We start from the raw sequence: 22300 nt of genomic DNA on the forward strand, positions 1-22300 counted from the left end.
AGAAAAGTTTTTTCTTTTTGATACTTGATAGATCAAGTTCCTTTTAGTATATGTTAGCATTTTGTTAACCTGTGAAAATTTGACTGTCTGAAGAGACTGCATAGGAAGGAAATTCCCTCCTCTTTTCTTCAGCTGCTGTTTCTTCTCTTCCAAATTCATAACATTTTAGTTGTCTGGTTTAGCTTTTCAGCCACCAGAATTAGCTGCAGTGAGGATTATTCATTCAATTGTAGTTTTTGCTGAATTTGATTATGAAATTATATCATTGCATCCTGTATTACTAATGACTTGCTCAGTTTACCTGCATTCTTTGGATGGTGTTCCATGAAACAGTTATTAGGGAAAACATGGTTAGATGGAAGGATGACTTCAGTTCACAGGTCCTTGAGGCTTCTTTGCTGCATGATGCAGCACAGCAAACAAATGATTGTGGAACCAGCGTGGTGCTTGCCATTCTGTGCTGGTCTCTGTACTGTTGTGTTGTCTTGTCTGTCTTGTTTATTTAGATAACAAGCTCTTTGAAGCAGGTGTTTTGGGTCATAATGATAACAATATGATCAAGCACCCCAAGTGTCTGTTTGCTCAGTTTAACTGATGACATATTAGAGAGATACCTTGTATTATGCATTTAAAACTGCTAATTTTTATTTCCTAGCTCTTCAATCAAAAGTATTTCAGCATTAAAGTTCTCTTGGATTAAGGAACTGTACTGCTTCCAATTTGCATAATCTAATTTTATGTGATATTTGAATACTATTTAAAAAACCCCACAACAGACTAACTTAAAAAGACTGGAACTTTTTTCATTGTAGTGGTGGATCTTTTAATCTTACTCTATAATTTTTTAGCTAAATAAGATCAAGTCATGTCAGAGGCTATTAGAGCCTCTCATTTCAACTTTTAAGTAGGTAACAATCTCTGTAGGGGATAACACCATGAATTCTAATGACTTAAAAAAGGGATTTGAGCATATATTGTTGGCGCCCCCTCTAAACTTATGTCTTGGCAATCTTAATGTAGTCTTAGACTTAGACATAAATATAGAATCATAGAATTATAGAATCATTAAGGTTGGAAGAGACCTCCAAGCTCTAGTCTAAGTGTTGACCTAGTACTGCCACGTTCACCACTAAACCATGTCTCTCACTTCCAAGACGGTGATTCCATCACTTCCCTGGGCAGTCTGTTCCAATTCTTGACCAGTATATGCTGAAACTGATTTGATGTCACCAAATGATTTCAGAAATCTGCCAGCATTGTTGCTGGGTTAAACTGTTTCTCCTCTTCAAACTGACCTGGAGATAACAATTCATGCTTTAATTGCACCACTTCGCTCTGGTAGCGAAGCACAGATTATTTGCAACAAACAAACAAACCAGCATTTGAGTTTGCTGAACAACCCTGACTATTGCTTGGGGAAATGGGTCCATGAAGATGCATTTGATAGAATTTGGCAAGTGTTAGGGCACTGAAAGTCATGGCAGTGCTCCTTGTGAAGACAAACTTTTGCTCTGTGGCTTGCTCTAATTTTTCCCTGACAGAAGAAAGGATGGTGGATATGAAAGGATATATATTAGGGGCTGTAAACTTTGCTCCACTCTTTGGACAGTGTAAGTGGAAAGTGTAATTTGACAGCCTGAGAAAGAACTTTTCTGACCATATGTCTACTGTCTGGTTAAGAACTGGCCAGAGAAAATGTGCTTACCAGAACAAGAACCCATTATCTGATTCACTGATCCATTATAGATCATCCAGACTGAGAAATTTTTAATTTTTGTGTCTCATTATGGGATTTATTGAGCTTCAGTTGAGCCCTGAAGCAGTGTTTTCTTGAGCTACATAAAAATGTAATTTAGGTTTGCATTTGCCTAAAATACCTTATTTTGCTGTGAAATGGTTTGTGGATCATCTGTATGAAAAGACATCTATAAATTTGTAATGACATATGACGGATACCTATTAGTATATTTTTTGTCCCAGTAAATAGCTTTTAAATCTGTACTTGAAGCATGGGATGTTCTCATCTGAACTTCTGACTGCTAATTAGTCATTGCTGTTAAATTGTTCAGAATTCTCGTGTCTGCAGACAAATAGGAAATGTAGATTTGACTGTTCAACTAAACCTTTTGTCCACTACAGGCCAGTGAAGGTTTGGAAAAGTTGTTATTCTGTACTCTTAGCTCTGTGTTTTTATCTTGAAATTTTCAAGCTGAGCTTTTCTAGTGATTGGGTAAAAGGAACAGTAGCCAGTCTAAATCTGCAGCAATAATTGGAGAAGCAATGAGTCAGTGCTGTCAGAAATGCACACACATTATAACTGAGCAATTGCTGCTGGTAGAATATTAATCTAAAAATAGTGTCAGATGGGAGTGAAGATACTGAAACTCAAGAATTAGTGATTTCATTGCTAGATGTCTTGTAAAATTTATAGATTCTCAGGTACCTCTGAAGCTGCAAAAGGGTTTTGATAGGTCTGGAATAAATAGGAAAAAATGTTAATATCCCAGTTGATTTTAGGTTAGTGCACAGGGTAAGATACAAACCTTTCCTTCTTTTGTTTAATTTTCTTTGACTTATTTGTAGGAGAGACAAATGTTTGCATGGAGTACTTCACTAGTGGGGTAAGAAACCTGAACTGCTTTCATGTCCAAGTGTACATTGTCACTTTCTCTGGGACCTTGTGCAGGTTTTTTTAGAGTTTTTGTAGGATTTTTGAATGAAGAAACATCAGTGTGTTTCAGAGACCAAGGACTGTGCTCCATTTTAAAGAGTGGAGTTGCAGAAAGTGTAGGTAGCAGATACTTGATGTATCATAGCTTACAACAGAAATTACCATTTGATATCTTAAGTTCAACTTTTTTTGTTTCATTGAACTAATGATGAGAGTTAGAGAAGGCAAGAGCACAGTTCCTTGAAGCACAGTAGGAGAGGTGTACTAAGTTATGCCATGTTCTACGACCTGTCAAAGAGCCAGCCCTGGCAGTTGCCTCAGTGGTAGAGAGCTTGATGAACCTATATGATAATGTAATATGGAAAATATTCAGTCCTGTTTAAAAACACCTTTGGAGATCAATGAAAACAATAGGAAAGGAGAGAGAGACAGGAAAGAAATTGTGAATTTTAAAAATTATTTTAAAATTAAATTTTAAATTGTCTTTAAAATTAAAAGTCTTCTCAGACAAGCCTAGTGGAGGCAGTTTTTAAACATAGGAATAGTTGCATGCAGGAGTAGGTTCTAGTAGGGTATGATCACTATTACTTTGATCTATTAGGAGTTTGGAAGAATGCATTCTGTAGGGGTTTTTTTACTATATACTAATAAAAATCACAGCAAATTATGATTGAGAAAAATGACTGTAACAACACTAGAATTCAATAACAGGTGATTACTTCTTTGTGGAAGTACTTATTTTTTGTAGAAAAAGCACTACCTTTTACCAGAGCCACTCAAAACAGCTGGAAGAACTGATAAGCTTTTGGAGCATAGCTGAGGAAGGCCTCATTTACCCAAAATACTGTTATTTTTCTAATTGTATCCAAAGCAAAGACATTTTGCTTTTCTATCATTTTACCTCATTTATGTATCATCCTGCTTATAAAAGGTCTCTCTATGAAATATTTGAACAGTCTTGCAAACACTGAGACACATCTCCACTCACATAACAAAAGACTTTAAAATGTGCATTGTTTTCACTTAATCTTGGAAATAAGATTTCCATAATGATATGCTACTGGATCATCATACAAATATCAAGTACAGAACTGACAGTGAAAGTGTCACCCATCTGTGCTACTCTTTTTTTTTTTCTCACACCATGTTTTATATTGATATTTAGAGCACCCCAAACTTAGTGGCTGTCTAATATTTCTCTGTGAGTGGTAACTCATAGAGACTAATTAAAAATAATAATCTTTTCTGTAACATGCCTAAAATAAGAGATAAGTCTCAGAATAAATAAATTTAGGTATACAATAGGTTACAAGGCACTGAAAATTATTTGTCAATCAAGAAAATGATTTGTAATATGTTGGTTTTAATGTTAGAGACATCCCTTCTTCAGGCTGTGCCTGGCTGAACAAGTTCTGTCCTGTGCACTGCAGCCTTCATAGGATACTACAAGTGGGAATCAAAGGAAGAAACGCAGGGATTTTCCCCTAGCATCGGTATTTCCCCTAGCAATGGTATTGATGATATGATGGGACCCATTTTCAGCTCTCAATAATATCGAGAAGTGTCATATTTGACTTGAGAGAAACAAATCAATCATATTTGAGTGGGAGGCTTTACGCTGTGGTGCTTTGCAAACCCTGCTTTTGACAGATGTCTGAAGGCATGTGTACGTATATGAATGTATAATGTTACCCATTATGGAAGTAGCCTGTCAGTCCTGGGCATGTGTGTGTCCCCTGCCAACCAGGATGCATGCAACAGTGAGCAATGGATCTTTGCTGAGGATACATGCTGTGATGTGTTTGAGATGGGTCATAAATCCGTCATGGCATCTTGCCAGTATCTGGCCGTGTGCTCCTGCCGTTGTAAGATGGTTCATGTGCTGGATGTAAAGTTCGAACGCCTTCATTCTCATCCTTATCCAGAAAGTTCAAGATTTTTCAAAGGAAAAAAATTTTTTTTGTCTACTTAAAGCACCTATCTAATGATGGAATAGAGGCAGGAAGTATTGAAAGCTGTTAGAAGACGTGAAAAATTGCCAGATGCCTGGTAGAACAGCATGTTGCTAAGTAGTCACGCAGAGAGAGGATGGAAACTTCAACTGCAGTCCTCTGTGAAAATGCTCCCACAGAGATCTGCTTATTAACTAACACCAAAAATTCATAGCAGGAGAAGCTGAGAAAGCAGCTGGGATGGAGAATGCTTTATTGATGAGGGACCGTTGGACACAGAATAGTGCAAAGATTCCAGAGGGAAAAGCAGATTTAACAATATTTGACAGTATTGATACATACAGCCAGTAAATCTAAACATGACTCAGATGGAATTGTATCCAACCATGAAAATTTAGAAATACTGCCTGTGTGACATGTAGTGTAGTTAAAATGTTAGGTCCTGAGCCTAAAAATGTCTCTGTGTATGCCTGGTTTGAGAGGCATGGGGAAACTCTCTATGTGTCACAGCTTTGGAGGACTCTTGTGGAAAAGGGATGATTTGGAGGCTGGAAGACAACATGTCCACCATCCCGGTGGTACTCCTGGATTCAGTATTTGTGAGTTCAGTGATGTCTAACCCAAGAATTTTCCATTTTTCAGTTTTTGATTGGTGGCAGCGACATATGCTTCTCAAGCCTTTCTGTAATCTTGGCATTTTGTCCTTCCTGTAAGGCACTCTGGTAGTAGTAATACAAATTAATTAAAACATGCTGGAAAAAATAGGATTAAATTTTTTCCTTCAATCTCAGCAATACTACCAGGATCCAGTGTAAAGGCAGTTTTACTGAAACTACATGTAGGTTTCTTGGCTATATATATTCTTTTTGTCTTCAAATCTATGCCATTCTAGTTTTCTCTCATTTATGCTTTGGATTTTGATGAGTTTGTTTTGATGCTATTAAAGTATTGCCTGCTAATCCTTGTCTTTTTGTATGGAAAGGTTTCAGATCCACCTAGTAAGACACTTCTGCATGGACAGGTTTTGGAATTTCTCCTATTTGTTCTAACAGTGGAACAATTGAGTTAATGGTAACTGTGTTGTAGGGCAGCCACAGGGGTTCTCATAACTTACCTCAGTTTGCTCAGAGCTCATGGGAGTTCAAATAATTTAACTGGAACAGTGAGAGGCCTCCAGAAAAATATGACCTATTGTATGCAAGAATATGAAGACTTCCTAGTATTTGCTTCAGTAACTTGGCTCAGCCATGCAGTAGGAGGAACAGTATAACACAATTGGTGTATGATAGAATTCTTTATTCTCTAACTGCACAAATAATGCATATTTAAAGGTATGAACATATGTTTACACATGTGTATTTGCATCAAAGTCATTAAAATATATATATGCTGGCATCTCTACAGAAGGTATATGGCTTGAACTTTTAGTAGTCATTTATTGCTCCCACCTCCAGACAAGTAAGTGTTCATGCAGAAATTTCTCTTCAACTTGATGCAAAGAGGAGTGAGACTGACCAGCTGTGAGAAATCAGAGTTCTCTTATGTACATTTTTTGCCCAAAATCATCTTCTGGGTGGTGTTTTGAGCATTACTTCACATGTAGCTGATGTATCTTGGTGATTGATATATAAAGTCCATTAAATGTATTCATTAAATGTATTCATCTCTGGGACACAAAGACAAAAATGATCCCTTCAAATGGTATATGAAAGTGGACACTGATTTTAAACCTCTGGTGTCTAAAGTTCCAGTCTGAACTGGGATAATGGATGAGTTCATAGCCAAATGGCTGCACCAAGGTTTTGTGAGCCACTAGCTTGTGGTGTTGATGAGGTGACACCTTTGGTACTCTCCACATTGCCCTGATACTTCCCTGCCTGGTGGGAGGGATTTGGGGTACTTCATGTTCTGCACCTTTGTTCTTTCTGAAGCTCTTGACTGACAGGTAAGCTTGAGTTTCAGGTTTTTTGGGTTTGAGTGATATCAGCAGCGATCTTGGATGCATACAATCAGTCCCTTTGAGAATAGTGCAGTGTTATGTAATGCCTCTAAGGGATTTCTCAAGAGTTTTGGGAGGCCTGAGCAGGGTTCTAGCTTATGTAGGTCTAATCTCTAGTAGAAAAACTAAATATATTCATCTTCTACAAGATACTGTCTTAGCAACTCTGCAGAGGAGTCATACCACAGTCAGAGCCCCTGTCTGAGCCCTGCATCGTGTTCACATTTCTGGTCAGAGAAGTTTTATTGTGGAGCTCAAGAGTTTGTCAGTCTTCTTTGAAGGGGGTGTATGAAAGGAATATGAGAGAAAATAAAGTTAACTCACTGACTGGGTGAAAAACACCCTTTTTCTTTTTTCCTTCTGCTCTTCTGAAATTTCTCTGAAATTTCAAGGCTCCTCAGCTGCCTTCTAGCTTGGCTAGAAGATGCAGTTTCCTCCTTCATGTTATAGAAGATAAGCAGCACAGGGGTAGCTCGTAGCTGAGGCTAGAAACACTTACATGGATAGTAAAACTGAGGATGGTGAGTGAACAGAAGTAACCTTTATACCTGCTTAGGCATGCAGGGGGGAAAGTTGACACAGTCATGTGGCTTCCCTGAAAAGGAGGAGTAGAGTTAGCAGTGTGTCTGGCTTACTTTTTGTGCATGAACAACGTGGAGAAATTTTAAATAGCTGATTTTGTTCATCAGGGAGCTCTTACAGGAAGAGGTTGCATTACAATTTATATTCCTAATTTTATTACATGGCTGTCAAGAGGCCAGGCTCTATCTTCACTTTTGAGGTCTGTATTTTTTATATGCATGACAATAACTTTGTGGGGAGATATTCCTTCTCAAATCAGCTTGAGAATGACAGGAGTTAAAAGGAGTAATAGTAAAAGGGAAACAACAGCCACTTCAAGAAATGTGTAGGTCTAAGTTCCATCCTAAAAATTTGAATTTCCTTCGCTGTTGAGAACAATCTTGCCCCGTTTCTCCTAGTCTTCCACCATTGTTACAGGCAGGCCTGTGTCCAAGGATACTTGTGCCAAGTAACAAATTAATTTTTTGGTGGCTAAAAGCTGCCATGTGAAAAGATTATATGCTAACTGGAGAAAACTTTGGGTTTGGGGATATTTTTCTGTGGAAACCCAAATTTCCTATTCTGAGTTGTTCAATTGTTCAGTTTGTGTAGTAGTTTCTAGATTTTCAGTTCATCAAAATTATAGCAACAGTGGGAAACAGTAGGAGACTCTGGCCATGCACTTGATGTTTATTAGGACTCTGTAGTGTTTACCAAGGGTTTATGAGTACAGGGCTGAACAACACAGCTGAGGCACACAATGCAGTTTTCAGATGAAGAGGACTGCACTGGCAAGAGCTATGCCAGCTTCTGTTAGTGTACACTGTATTTCTCCACTATAGATATCAGATTTATGATTTATATTTTTTTCCTCCAGTTCTACTGATATATGAAAATGAGCATCTGGAGGCTATTGTTCAGGATAGAAGAGGTAGCAACAAGTGGCTTAGTCATATGCAACAGCTTTTTTAAAAATGTGCAGGGAAAGAATTGTGATATATAGAGCCATATATTCTCTCTGTCGTATTGGACACACTTATTTTCAGGTCCCAGTATGTTCTTTGCTTGAAGAAAAACTGGGAGAGGTGTTGTCTATTTTGAGACGGTTAAATGTAATTTAAAATAGTTCTAACTTTCTTTTTTTTGTCAATATACATCTGAAAATATATTAGCTTCAAAACTTGATTTTTTTTTAGTGGTGTCTGTGAAAAAATGTTATGTTATTCTGGTAGCTGGTTTGCATTTTAGTTGGTAAAAAACCCTCTCAAGATAAGGAAGCTGTTTTGTGTTTCATGATCAATATCTTGTGATATCTAAGTACTTGGGCATCTCATCATCACAGGTAACCTGAAATTTCACTTCCAGAACTCTGTGTCCAGTACATGGTGTTTTTGAGGGTTTTCATGTACCACTGAGGATTCTGATTTTAAAATTTGATTCTTCTTTTTCACTTCAGTAGATAGGAGACTGGCTCTTTTTATGCAGAGTCATGTTTTGGCCTATTTTCTTTATTGTTTGCATGTATTTGTAACCTGTATGTGTGAATCCTGAAGACAAGAGTGTTCAAAGCTTAGACTGAACATCTTCTTCGAAGAGCATTTTTTGTTTGCTTAAATAAATGGACCAATATGGATTCATAAAAGTTACTGTTCCTGTATTTCTGGAACACTGTGATTTAACATAAGGTAATTTTTGAAGGAATTTTCTTGAAGCAGATAACAAAAAGGAAAGGCACATCTGTTGCACGTAATTAATTTCTGTGTGTAAGCTACATTAGTATAATTGAAGACATGAAAAGAATATGATACTATTATGTAGAATCTTTTTATGTTCTCTGTGTTTCCTGAGTGTGTATGTGGTCCTATGTCTACTCATAATGGCTATTTCAATTAGAGGCAGCTTTGGATCGTTCAGCTCTACTCCTCTAGAATGCATATATAACCATTTTATTCCACTAAAGAATGCATTTAGGAACACTATTTCTTTGGAAAATAGGTTTCATCTGTAGGCATTTCATTAAGGATTTATTTAGGTTCAAAAGTTTTTACCTACTTTGACTCTTCTGAATTGCAGAACTTAGTATAAATTAAATTACATAGAATTGTTAAGAAAAAATATTTCTAGTCTGATTGTTCGTAATTTTTATGTATATAGTGCTCTAGTCTTCAACTGTCAAGTAACCCAAATTGCCAACAGTTCCATCTGGAAGAACTGTTATGACCATTCATGCACTTGTAATTCTTGCAGTATGGAATTGTATTATTTAGATTGATTTCAGAAACTATGGTATGGAAAATCTGTAGGTCCCATAGTTTCATCCTTTTGGTTGCAGCTAATGTACACTGTACCACAGAAACACGTGCAGTTAACATTGTGGTCTTATTTTGGGAGGAAAATATAAATTCCTTTAACTTCAACATAAACACCTGGGATGTAGTAGGGTTTTCATTAATGTCTTAGTAGCCAAATGAGAGCCTAAAGATATTTTTTTTGGCTTAGAAAAATTTAAAATGCCAGATGATAAATATTGTAATATTTATACGTGGTCACATCGGGAAAGGAATCAGAAGACTCACAGTGTTGAATCCTGCTTTAGCAATATGAGTAGACATAAAATTTGTAGAATCATAGAATGGTTTGGGTTGGAAGGGACCTCAAAGATCATTTTGTTCCAACCTGCCCCTACCATGGGCAGAGACACCTTCCACTAGACTAGGTTCTTCAGAACATCATCCAACCTGGCCTTGAACACTGCCAGACATGGGGCATCCACAGCTCCTCTTGTCAGTGTGTTCCAGCGCCTCACCTCCCTCACAGAAAAGAACTTCCTCCTAATATCTAATCTAAACCTACCCTATTTCAGTTTAAAGCCATACCCCTTGTCCTATCACTACCTGCCCTTGCAAAATGTCCCTCTCCAGCTTTCTTGTAGACCCACTTTAGGTATTGGAAGTCTCCTTGGAGCCTTCTTTCCTCCACGCTAAACAACCTCCACTCTTGCAGCCTCTTTACATAGAAGAGATGCTCCAGCTCACTGATTGTCTACTTGGCCTCCTCTAGACTTGCACCAGCATTTTCACATCCCCCTGCTGAGGTCCCCAGAGATGCATGCAGTACTTCAGGAGAGGTCTCATGAGTAGAGGGGGAAAATCAGCTTCCTTGACCTGCTGCTGGTCATGCTTCTTTTGATGCAGTCCAGGCTTTTGATGCAGTTTGGCCTTCTGGGCTGCCAGTGCATATTGCCAGGTCATTTTGCTTCCATCTGTTTGTGTGTAAACATAAATAATTAATTCAATGGTTCTTTTTCAACCAAGAGTAACAACCATACTGAAAAAACAAAATGGCAACATTTTTTTTGCCCCATTTTTATGTTGATGGATGAAACTTTGAGATATACCAAACTGACAGGGAAAGCTCGTATAAATATTTCTAGTCTCAGAAAAGAAATCCTGGTTAAAGCAAGTAAAAAATTGACAGGCTTCAGTTTGTGATATCTTAGTTACTTCCTGCAAAATTAACTGTTGTCATCTGATTTTTCTTGATGAATAGTATGCAGTAGAATTGTAGTGTAAACAAATTAATTTAGGCTTTGTGTGGGATTTTTTTAAACATTCACTGTTTTCCCAGTTATCATCCCAGTTAGGTTCTGTTCTGGCTACTTGAGGAAAATGAGATCCTGTAAGCAAAAGCAGCTGGAGTTACAAGATGTTCTGAGTAGTACCTTTCCATGATAATTCCATTTAAATAAAATGGGAGATAATTTTGTCATCATATTTGGACACAAACTAGCTACTCTAATTTTCTTGTTCAAGCTGAATATAAAGCAGATAATATTAGTGAAGTATACATTGCTTTGTTTTCTCTGTGATTGTTATGCAGGCTTCTGAAAAATCAACTGTTATTATTTGCCAAAAATGTAAAGAAACTAATTTGCAACATTTGGTTTCTTCTATAAGCCCTTCAAGATAGAGAGTCTTGGTTATGTTGGTGTGATTTTTCAGGATCGTATATTCCTAAATAAAAATGGAAACTTTCAGAGAAAGTTTTTTTTTTTTTTATGGCAATTATTTTCTGTGTGAAAGGACAAAATGCATCTAAAGAAAATGAGTGCAGATTTCTTTCTTTATATAGGTTTTTTTTCTAAAATTCCATGCATTCACTATTTCAAACTGAAGTAACCAATATGGAATTCACAGCAGCTAAAACATTGATAAAAATCCTCTAAGGATGAGTCTAAGGTATTATTTGCTTATTCTGGTAGTAATGGAGTAGTAGTGACCTTCAGTGGGGCTAACTAGTGCATGTTTTTCTGCAATGCATTTCAGAATACAATAAAAATAACAGAAAAATGAACATTAATATGTGCATCTGCTAAAATACTATTAAGAATATTAAACTTTTTACTTTCATCTTTTAATTTTTTAAAGTTGAATAAGGGCATAAACTATGTTTCAATATCACTGTCCTCTTCTAAGTCAAGTAACAGTTCTATTTAAAAGTCGTTAAGATTTACTGTCCTTAGCTTGCATAACTGCTGTTCTGTCTGTATCTCTACATGCTTTCATGTTTTAGGGGAAAAGAAGCAATATTATTTTATTCAGGAAAAAGTTTTACTTGTCTTTCAGTTCAAAGAGATGTTGTGCTTTTGATGAAAAGGGAGCTGCTGCTTTCAGAAGGCATTCTAATAGTTAAGGAGACACAGAGAAAAAAATAAACGTGCTTTTGTGTTTCAAAACTGGTTAAAATGTTTGTTCAAAGTAGGAACTAGATAAAACCTTCATCCATTAAACCTAAAACTTTTATATTGAAAGACATCAATATTCACTCCCCAAAGGCCGTCTTTCCTTTCTGACTCCATTTCACTGTTTGGCAGTGGTAATGCAATCCAGGACTTTGCTTCTGGTGTCTTCTGCGGGTCATCATTTGTTTTCATGTGGGCTGTCAGACCCTGCAGGGTGTGAAATGCCCTCAGGTACTTTAGATTTAAATAGAACAGAAGGCTGATAGTCTCAACAAGGATCTGCACGAGGTTGTGGGGAATACCTGGAGGTCGTTTGGGAAAACCAGGGAAGAGATGGGTTGTGCCTTGTGCCTCCTGCTTCATGGCCATGAGGGAGAGAAGCATTAAATGTGTGAGCTGATGATCTGTGCTTTTCAGATGTCAAAATCTCAAGTCATTTCCTTTTAGATTTTCCCTTTGTTTAATAAATATATCTTTTCTTACTCTAGGTTGGTGGGATTGGTCTAACTGAGACCATATTTCACACCTTACTTCAGGAGGGTATATACATATCCCATAGTCCAAGAAAGCCAAAGAACTGTGTTTGCAGAGGCAGATGGCTTAGCCTACACTGACTCAGCTGTTTGTATTCCAGCTTAGGGCTTTGGTGAGTCGGAAAAGAAGTGAAATAATGCTTGAGAAGTATCTTTACATGTGGTTAATTTATATATATATATTTGTTTTAGTGTTTCTTCCCCCCCCCCCGTGAACTGAAATACAAGACTATATAAATGGAAGTTCTTTAGCTGAAAACCTTAATCTCTGTCTCATGAAGCATTCTGTCTCAGTTTGAATTATTTTCTTATATGCAAGTGAGATGATTAGAGATTTCTAAAAGACTACAGTTACTTTGTTAAAGGAAAAAGCATATCCCGCATACTTACAAGGACGATGTGAAGGAAATGATTGCTCATGATTTTGCTACGTGTTGAAATTCATGTCTACTATAAATCACAATGGCTTCTTCCAAAAGAAAGCTGGGAATGTAAACAAAGTATTTCAGTGAACTTAAAGCACAAAATTTGGAATTTGTTTTGCACTGCAGACAATAATACAGAGGTAAATTTATGTTCAATTACTGCTCCGTTACAAACTTTTGCTTGGAATCACAAACTTTTATGAGAATTTTGTCTTTTCTGTAAATCCCTATATTTAGACTGCTCTCTTTGTCAAAGAATCACATGAATCTCTAAAGTGATAGTTCACCAAGTGACTTGGATGAGGGCATGAAGTTGTACTGAGGGTTGGTAGAATGCTGATGAGCTACAGAGCGCTCATCTTCCACTGTCTTCTGCTGAACTATCACTGCAAAGGAAAAACCCACACACCTGCATAGTTTTAAGTCACTAAGAACTGTGGAAGCAGAAATTAATTCTTGTTCCCTTGAAGGATTTAAAATATTTCTGCAGTCTTGTAATTGCACTTTCTTGAATTGCTTGGATAATGACATTTTATCAAAAATCTTTTGTTGTATAGTGTGAAATTCTGGGAAATTAAAGACCTGATGACAGGGTGATTTGCAGGATTGATTTCTGCCACATCACGACAGTGTTAAAAAGTCAATTGAACATCTGTTGAGAATTTAATTTGAAAAAATATATATGCTTGTTCATCTTTGCAGGTGTATATGCTGACAGAATGAGTAAGCTTGCAGCTATTTAAAAATGTTTAAATTTATCTCTATTCAGGTAACATTAAAAGTTAAACATGTTACTTGCTTTGCTGAATAAGGAATATAACACATAAGTAGCTAGAAGTCAAAAGTGTAAAGTCAGTAGAAGTTATTTATGCATGGTGGTTTATTTTGCCTTCTTTTAAGATTTCAAATTAGTCCTAATTGGAAAGATTTCTGAAGGAAAAAAAAGAAAAAAAAAAAAGAAAAAAAGGAGACAAACTTCACACTTTTATGTACTTGATGGTGAGCCTCACTGACAAAAAATATTTTTTTTTAATAAGAAAATAATACCATGAATAAAGATCTTCAGACCTCTTACTTTTAGAAATTTGGCAGTGTTCCCTCTTTTTTAATCTTAAATTTTTGAGAAATTGTTTTATAATATGCTAGTATATGTTATGACTGCATCAAGAAGCATTTTTGTTAGTAATGAAGTACTCAGCTATTTGACATGTGCAAATTAACATGTTTGTACATATTTTCTCTCGAAGAGCCCTTCTTCCTACCTGTCTCATGAAGACTAAGCAACTGTGTACTTAAATATGTGTAAATAAGGAGCTTCTCTTCCTGAAAATCTCCTTGCCCCTTGTCTCCTGCATTGCTGTCTCTTTGCCAGAATTTCTCTGCCTATCTCTGATTCAGGGTAAATGGTCTGGATACATGGGCTGTGCAAGAATAGATGTAGAGAGAAAAAACTGATGAGGAAGAATTATTGCATTTTTGAACACAGACCTGGGGAAAGGTCTCCTGAAGTGAAATAGGGTGCATGAAGAAAAGATTAAAACCAGAAAGAAAATTCTAGCTTATCTGATAGGTCAAGGTACCTGCATTTGCTTTGCCCACTTGTATCAGCTTAACGTGATCTGAGGTCCAAGTCTGCTGATTATAGGACCCATGGGGGTTTTAGCTCTTGTTTTAAATCTGTAGCTTCACTTAAACCCAGGTGTGTTCACAGAGCATCTGTGCTAGCACAGAACATGTTTCGTGGGAAACTGGATGTCCTCACCTCTGGGAATAGCAGTGCTCCTAGAGAGAAAGGCCAAGTGCTGGACACTTGACATGTTTTAGCTGTTCCCATCTCATTTGTTTCTTTAAGTCTGCCATAGCTTTAATTTGCTAACACTTCTGCTATGTTTTATTATTTGTAGGGAAGACAGAAACATGTAGAGGCAGGTTAGCTTTTCACTCAGCTGGAAAGCAAGTGGATTGCTTTGCCCCTGGGATGGAGAGGCCAGCAAAACTTGCTTTACCCAGCACCAAGAATTGATTTATTTGGAAACAAAAATGCAAACTTGTTTCTTCAATTACTTATAGGGAGCAAAAATGAAAGATATTGAAAGAAAACCCTCAAACTCTAGGAAAAAAGTTATTTCAGATTTCCATAAAAGTTGCAGCATTGGAAAAACTGTACATGCATTGTTTTTGTCAGAATATCTAAAATTCACAGTCTTTGGTTTTCTGTGGATCACCTGGATCAATTTATTCTTTCTACACACTGATATTTCTGTTGACTTTTTGTGCAGAATGAGCGTCACCTTGTCACATTTGATATAGATTTACACTTGATAAGAATATATAGGTAGTAAAAGTTTCATGATATTGTGAAGTATTAACTTTTTCATTTAAAGTAAATCATGTTTTTGCTAGCTGTGGTAGCCAGGCATCTTGCTCCCATGAAGCAATCTTGCTTACAGGAAAAAAGCAAGTGGGAGCTTTTGGGTTTTGGAGCTGATTCAAACTTGCTAGAGTAAGAATTAGAGGTAAAATTATTGCAAGCATTAACAGTAAAATCAACAACAAAAAGAAATAATTGAAAAAGGGAGAGAAGTCCTACTACTGATGAGATGTAGATACTCTTTAGTGGGCGAAGTGACAGCTGAATGAAATGAAAAACCTGTACTGGGAGACAGAGCTATCTGAATTGATGTTTAAGCTTTTAAAAGTATTTTAACAGTTATTACCCAGTTCCTTTAGAAATTGCCTTAGCAACTGAATGTGGGTTATTCAATGCTGTAACAGCTTCTGTATCCATACAGAGACTTTTCTTTCAATGCTCCTTCACCTCTCCAGCACAACACTTTGACTTGACTTGAAGGAAACTTATTCTCTATGAATATTTATAGCCTGTTCTTTTAAAAGAAGTTTTATTGATTTGATTACTGCTCCCACAGAACATAGATGAAAAGAAACCACTGAAAGGAGATCAGGCACTGTCTTGTCAGTTCTTGAACATTGCACATTTTATTAGTGTCAGTATAGGTTTTTCTCTTATTATTCCTAGTTTAAAGAGGGGTATTGGTAATTGAGAGGGTTTTTTATTTTTAATAAAATGTCTTTTTTCAGGCTTAAGCCAGAACATCATAACCTTCAAAATAATATGTTTACAGGTTTGCAACACAGAATTATGGATTAGTGCTAAAAATCAGAATTTTGAAGGTTGGATTCTAGAGAATAACAAATACTAAATAAACAGCAGTACTTCATGGACAATATGGTTCCCAAATCAGAGACTAAAACTAGAGAACTGTCTTTTAGGAGCTTGAGCAAGTGAGGGAAACAATTGAGTCACCAGCCCTGGAGGTATATAAAAGATGTGTAGATGGTGCCCTTAGAGACATGGTTTAGTGGTGGGCTTGGCAGTGTTAGGTTAGTGGACTCAGTCTTTAAAGGTCTCTCACAACCTGAAAGATTCTATGATTCTATGAAGAAATTATGCACAACTTCTGTAAAGTAGAGATTTTCAGTTTCATAGCAGACTACTGTTTAAAACAGAGATACCTTTACCTCTGTGTTATTGCACAGGGCTCCTCTTTTAGCAAGACTCATGCAGGAATTTCCTAAATTTAAAAGTTAAATTATTCTCTGTACATGCAATTGATGAATTAACTTGACGGAGGAGCATTATCTGCATCCTCGTAACTGGATCCACAGGCGACAGCTTTTGAGTGATGTCTGTAACACACAGTATGTGAATGTGTGAAAGAGTTCCTGAACATATGCAACACAGGAATATTGTACTTTCAAAGCAAGAGTATTCATGTTCAATGCATCCAAGTACTCAGATTTTAGAATAATCCTTGTCCTTATTCAGCCTTCGGATTCTCTTGCACTGTGTTCAGGAATGTATGTGCATGGACATGTGCATCTCTGTCTGCCCTGACAGGAGGGCAGTCCAAATACTGACATTGTATGTCTTGTAAATATTGTAATATTGTAAATATTGACAATGTATATCTATGTGGTCTTGACTGAGGTTCTTTGAGGACTTTGGATGCCGAACTTTCACCAGTTAGGGGTCAATGTAATGCATAGTCCTCCCCACAGATTAGGTATGAGTTATGGACCTAAATGAAATGGAGAATTTTGGAATTTCCTTCCCTCAGTGCTTCAGTTACCTACTTGTAAAAAACAGAATAGGAATTTCCTTGCTGCTTCACAATGTTGAGAGGGAAGTCACACAGAAAACTGAAAATGCCCTTATACCAGTACTAATCAAAATCATAAAACACCATGAAATATTTGTAAATTCACATACGTATGAAATATGACACAGGCATACACAAACTTGGAAGTGTAGGATAGAGTTAAGAAGAGGAAAGGAAAAGAGATCAGAGTAAAAATGTAGCTTACTTCACATGATGAACACAAACACGGAAGTTATAGTATTTCTGCAGCATATGAAGAGATTTCACAATAGTCAGCAAGGGTACATGCACTGTCTTTTTGTTTAATGATTATGTCTAGACCATTATTTATGCTAAAAGGCACATCTTATTTATCTGTGATTAAGTGCATATCTTTGCTTTGGCACTGATGGGCAGGGATGTATTTAAATGCTAATCTACTGAGCCCAAGTAGTGATTCAAAAGGAAAAAGCATTTTAGCTTCTAGAAATTCAGTGAGGTACCTTTCATAAGGATTTCATCAGATAGCTCCTCAGGGCCTAGAAAAAGCATCTCTGATCTCTTAAAATCAATTTGACAGTCAGTATCAAAAGGGTAATCACCGTAATTGAGCTGGGGGTCAGGGAGGATGTGAATCCATGGCGATACCACCGTTAGTTGCACGCATTGTCCGGTGGCTGAGGCCAAGGGCGTGGCAGCCGCTTCTCCTGGCTCCACTCTTATGGGATTCAGCAGACCAGGAGCTCAACCTATTCTCTGAGTATATGAAATCTTCTCAGTATCAACTTTCTGTAATCTATTTTTGTGTAATTAAGAGTATGTCTGCTCAGCAAATCATTTATACTCCAGTATTGAACTGTTGCATCAATGGGCTGCATATCCAAAGCTACCACTGAGAGTAGGTTCTCATATCTCAAAATATGTGATGTTAATTTGGTAAAATTTTTGCTTTATTTGATACCTGAAGAATGAGGCCTTGTGTAGTCTGAGGTATGTCAAAAACAGTGAGAAAACATTTACTAGTATTTGAATGTATGTTTTCTTGTTTGGAAAGAAAATGTTTCGAAACTTCCCCAGACCTTTCAATCTCACTCGAGATATTTGCTATAAATTAATCATAAGTGGTGACATTCTCTTCCAGTCAATTTTGCAAGTAAAATGTAGTCCTGGAACTCTTAAAAGCATCTATAATCTCTTACATGAGAAATACTTAATTATAGCTATTATTTTTTTCTGCAAAACATGCTCATTTGGAGTTTTTCCTGATCCACTCTGAATATGTAGGTCTAAAAGAGATTTCTGAAGAACTGAGTTAGTGGTTAACTAGAAAACAAAGGGATCTCTTTCTCTAGTTAAAACTTCTTTTAATTAGTTGTCAGTCTGCCTTTTTATGAATGTTTGAGGGCAAGGACACACTCATCATCTGAACAAAAGCATTTTGTCAGTTGTATGAGAATTCATAGCATTTGAAACTTTTCCATATTTGCAATATAACCTGTTTGTCACAGGGGAGAAAAAGACTCAACTAGAAATTGAAGCTTCAAACATTGACAATTATAAATCTTTTATTGCTTTTGAGCAAAACAGTTACTAATTTCTGCTTAATAGGAAATCTGCTTCAGATGAGAAAGTTACAGACACTTTCATCCTCAAAGAAAGATGTCAAAAAAGAGAATATGAAAAGAAAAAAGAATCCTGAAAACCTTTTTTTCCCCCTTTCATTTAGCATAGCTCTCCTTCTACCTCTATTGCTGACCAAGGGGATCCAGATTCCCTTTGAATCTGATTTGAATATCAGAGGCTCTAAGGGGTTTGGAGTGGAAACCATGGAATATGTTTTTTTGTTGAGTGGAGCAATTAGTTACAATCTACTTACAATGGCTTTTTATCCTTAATTCAGTCAGGGGTTGGTAGAAGCTCCTTCTAAAATGCATTTCTTTTCCGCAGCTGCTTGTCAGAGACAAGACCTTTGGACATTAAAGGCATATTAAGCACTTAGCAGGACATGAAAGAGACTTGGTGAAATTAGGGGGCAAATCATGCTCCTGGTTATGAAAGTGAAGTGGGGAAAGACACTGGGGAAAGACAGTCTGAAAAAGACACTCACACTATTTTGGATTAAACTCATCTCATTTGGCAAGCTAAATTTTGTACTCTGTACTGTTCATTGTGAATAGCATTGGTTAAAACCTTGAGGGAAACTTTCCAATAAATTTAGCAATTTTAAATCAAGCACTTTGTTCACTTCCACTTCAAACCCAAGACTTTTGGTTGAAATGAGGAGCAAACTTGTTCTAGGAACAAGTAGTAGAAACCACTTGGTAGAAACAGAGGAAGTGATCAACTGGAAGTGATCAATTCCACAGGACTGAAGTTGTGAAGAGTAAAGTAACCAGGGTACTGAGGCTGCCTTTATGACTGCAGTGTGTGTGTCCTGTTCACATCCCATCTAGGCAAAGCAACTCTGGGGCAGGAAAAAGGCAGAAGAGCATGGTGTGATGTGGCTGATTCCCTGAGGTTTCTCAGTGAGCAAGACAGTCATAGCCATACTTTATGCTGGCCTCTGGAGCAGAAGGGAGAACTCTGAATTGACAACCATTTCAGAGAGCTACTGCAGTGGGGCCAGGCATTCCTGCCCTGCACATGGAGAAGAGCTGCATGTTACGCAGAGATATGCGCTGTCATTCCTGTGCCCATGTGCTCCCTTTCCAAGCACTGTGCCCCAAATTAAGTTTTCCTTGTCATTTACCTAGCAACAAAATTTTTCTTTTTTGTTTTAGTAATTATTATTTAAAGAAAGAGATAACATTTTTCTGACACAAGCCCCTTGGGAATGACATCAACCATATGAAATATAAATACGTCTCCTCTCCTGTTGTATAAATAATGGATTAAGTTTTCACTGGAGAAGCTGAAAGTAGGATGGAAGGACAATTTGTGTAACTCACAAAGTAGGCTGTGGTGTACAGCAGCAGACTGTTACAAAACATGACACAGTAGGAAATGTGATTACTGTGTTATGGAAACCCCTTGGTGGATCAGGTCGCTAAAGTACATCTCCTGTGCTGAGAGCACCATGGTTTGTATTATGTGCAGTGAGCATCTGGACAGAAATAAACTCCTCCCGTTGGTTTATCCAGTAATGTGTGAGAGTTTTTAAAAAGTATTACTAATACTACAATGCCTTTTATGTTGTTTATGAAAGAAAAGCCTTTGACAGTTTCGAGGACGAAAAGCAAGAATTTAAGTGTAGAACTGAGGTAGCATCCCTCCCTCAAGGAAGACATAACTGATTTAGGGAGGAGAATTTTCAGAGCTGAACATGAACTTAGTATCCTCTTACCAATTAGCAGCAGATGAGAAGCATGCTCCAGAGCAACTGTCTCTGTAATAGCTGTGAGATGCTCAGAGAATGCCTGTTTATTTTATGAAGCGAGCCAAGCAAAGCTGCCTGCTTGGCATGTGCTTCACTGCAATGGTGTTTTGTCACTATTACAAGTCATCTCTTGTGGAGCAAGTGCATACAAAAAAGGAAAGGAAAAAAAAAAGGAGGGAGAAAGCAATCTCCAAATCCCATAGCATTAGTTTTCTAAGTATGACATATCCAGATTCCTGATTCTGAATTCCATTGAGACCTCCCAGGAATTACACCCTGGAACTATTCAAGCATCTGTTGATGCATAAAAAGTCATGTTTATGAAAACAGCTTGGATCTGTTTGTCCCTTTTTGGTTGGTGATGAGCTAGTTTTCTTTAGAAAACTCAGGAGTCTTTACCCGTTGGTGCATGAAGGGACAGAGCAAAATCAGTGGAGTTGAAATTTCCTGAATTATAATTAACAGTAATTTTGGCCCTGATATTGATTTAGGGAAGCATACTAGGTTGGTCTAAAGTTTCTGTGACTTTTTTCCATTTGCCTAATTCAGATTTTTTTTCATTATATTAGTGCAGGGAAAATTTAAAAATTTTAAAATACACAACCTGTATTTGATATTTCCTGTAATTGTGTTCTTTTTGTTTAGTTTGACAAGGTTTATTAGTCAACATCTGGTGAAAATAATAATATCAACTTTCATTTATCTAACTGAACTCTATCAATATTGCATTTGTTATTTATATAATGATTATCTGAAGGTCGATATTAGGGCAAATTACCTAGGAGTATAATATATTTTCAACGTGATTTATTTTTATTTTAATGAATCATACAATCACAAAATGGCCTGAGTTGGAAGGGACCAGGATCAAGATCATCTAGATCCAGCCATCTCTGTTGTGGACAGGGCTTTTTACCATCTCTGTCTTTTACTAGACCAGGTTGCTCAGACCCCTATCCAAGCTGGCCTTCAACACCTTCAGGGACAGGGCACACGCCAGTTCTCTGAGGAAGTTGTTCCAAGTTAAGGGAGGGACAGCTTTGTGTTGTGTGTACTGCAAGGAAAAAGTAGTTTTGGCAACAGAGCTCTGGTGTTTCTTGCCTACATGGGAGCAGAACCAAAAATTAGGATAATAGGTTTCATAAAGAAAATCTGCATGTTAAACTGGCATGCTCAGAGTATTTAAATACATTGTGAAAAAGCACCAAACTATTTTAAAAGTAAAATTCGTCTATTATCTCATTCACAGGAAAATTGGATTTTCATTTAGGGATTTGCGTCTTTATGACGCGTCTCTTGAAAAATATAAGACACTAATATATTTCTCAATTACATGCTTAAATATTTTGCTTTTTATTTCTGTGGGGGTTTTTTCTTAAAAAAAAAAAAAAAAAGGTAATTTCTTTTTTAAAAACGCTTTTGTCTAATTTCTCCATGGAAAATAAGCCTTTTTCTGACAAGGTCTCCCTCTGACCTCCTTTGAAGAGCATGCTGTTTCCATGAAACAATGTTAAAAATGCTGGACTATTACTTCTGTTACTGCTGCTGCTCCACAAAACATGAGAGAACCTTTGGAGGAGAAAAACTTTTGAATTATAGCCTTTAAGCTCGTGAAACTTGTCTGTAGGGTTCTACCTATGCGACCTTGGCCAAATCTTTAAAATACTCATCCTGGGAGATGCATTTGAGGGCATTCTGGGCATGCTGGGCCTGTGCTCTTTGTACTTCAGTTTCTCTGTTCTGGTGGACCAGCAGCAAATGAGCCAACCCTGGCATTTTGGGATGCTCTTTTACACACAAGCCAGTGAAGACAAGCTGATTTCCACTTCCAAATGGACAGAGCTGTGAACTGTTTTTCTAAGCTTTGTTTGCAATACTGAAA

The 22300-nt window shown here is 37.0% G+C and overlaps 1 protein-coding gene across 6 annotated transcripts in view; it reads left to right on the plus strand.

Moving 5' to 3' along the window:
* Positions 1-22300, plus strand: part of KCNK2 (potassium two pore domain channel subfamily K member 2) — a 106919-nt gene that overhangs the window by 55704 nt on the left and 28915 nt on the right. The gene's annotated exons all lie outside the window — the stretch shown is intronic.

This window comes from Empidonax traillii, unplaced genomic scaffold (assembly GCF_003031625.1).
Source record: "Empidonax traillii isolate 1590-97213 ecotype Southwest subspecies unplaced genomic scaffold, ASM303162v1 scaffold296:size1881848, whole genome shotgun sequence".
Taxonomy (NCBI): domain Eukaryota; kingdom Metazoa; phylum Chordata; class Aves; order Passeriformes; family Tyrannidae; genus Empidonax; species Empidonax traillii.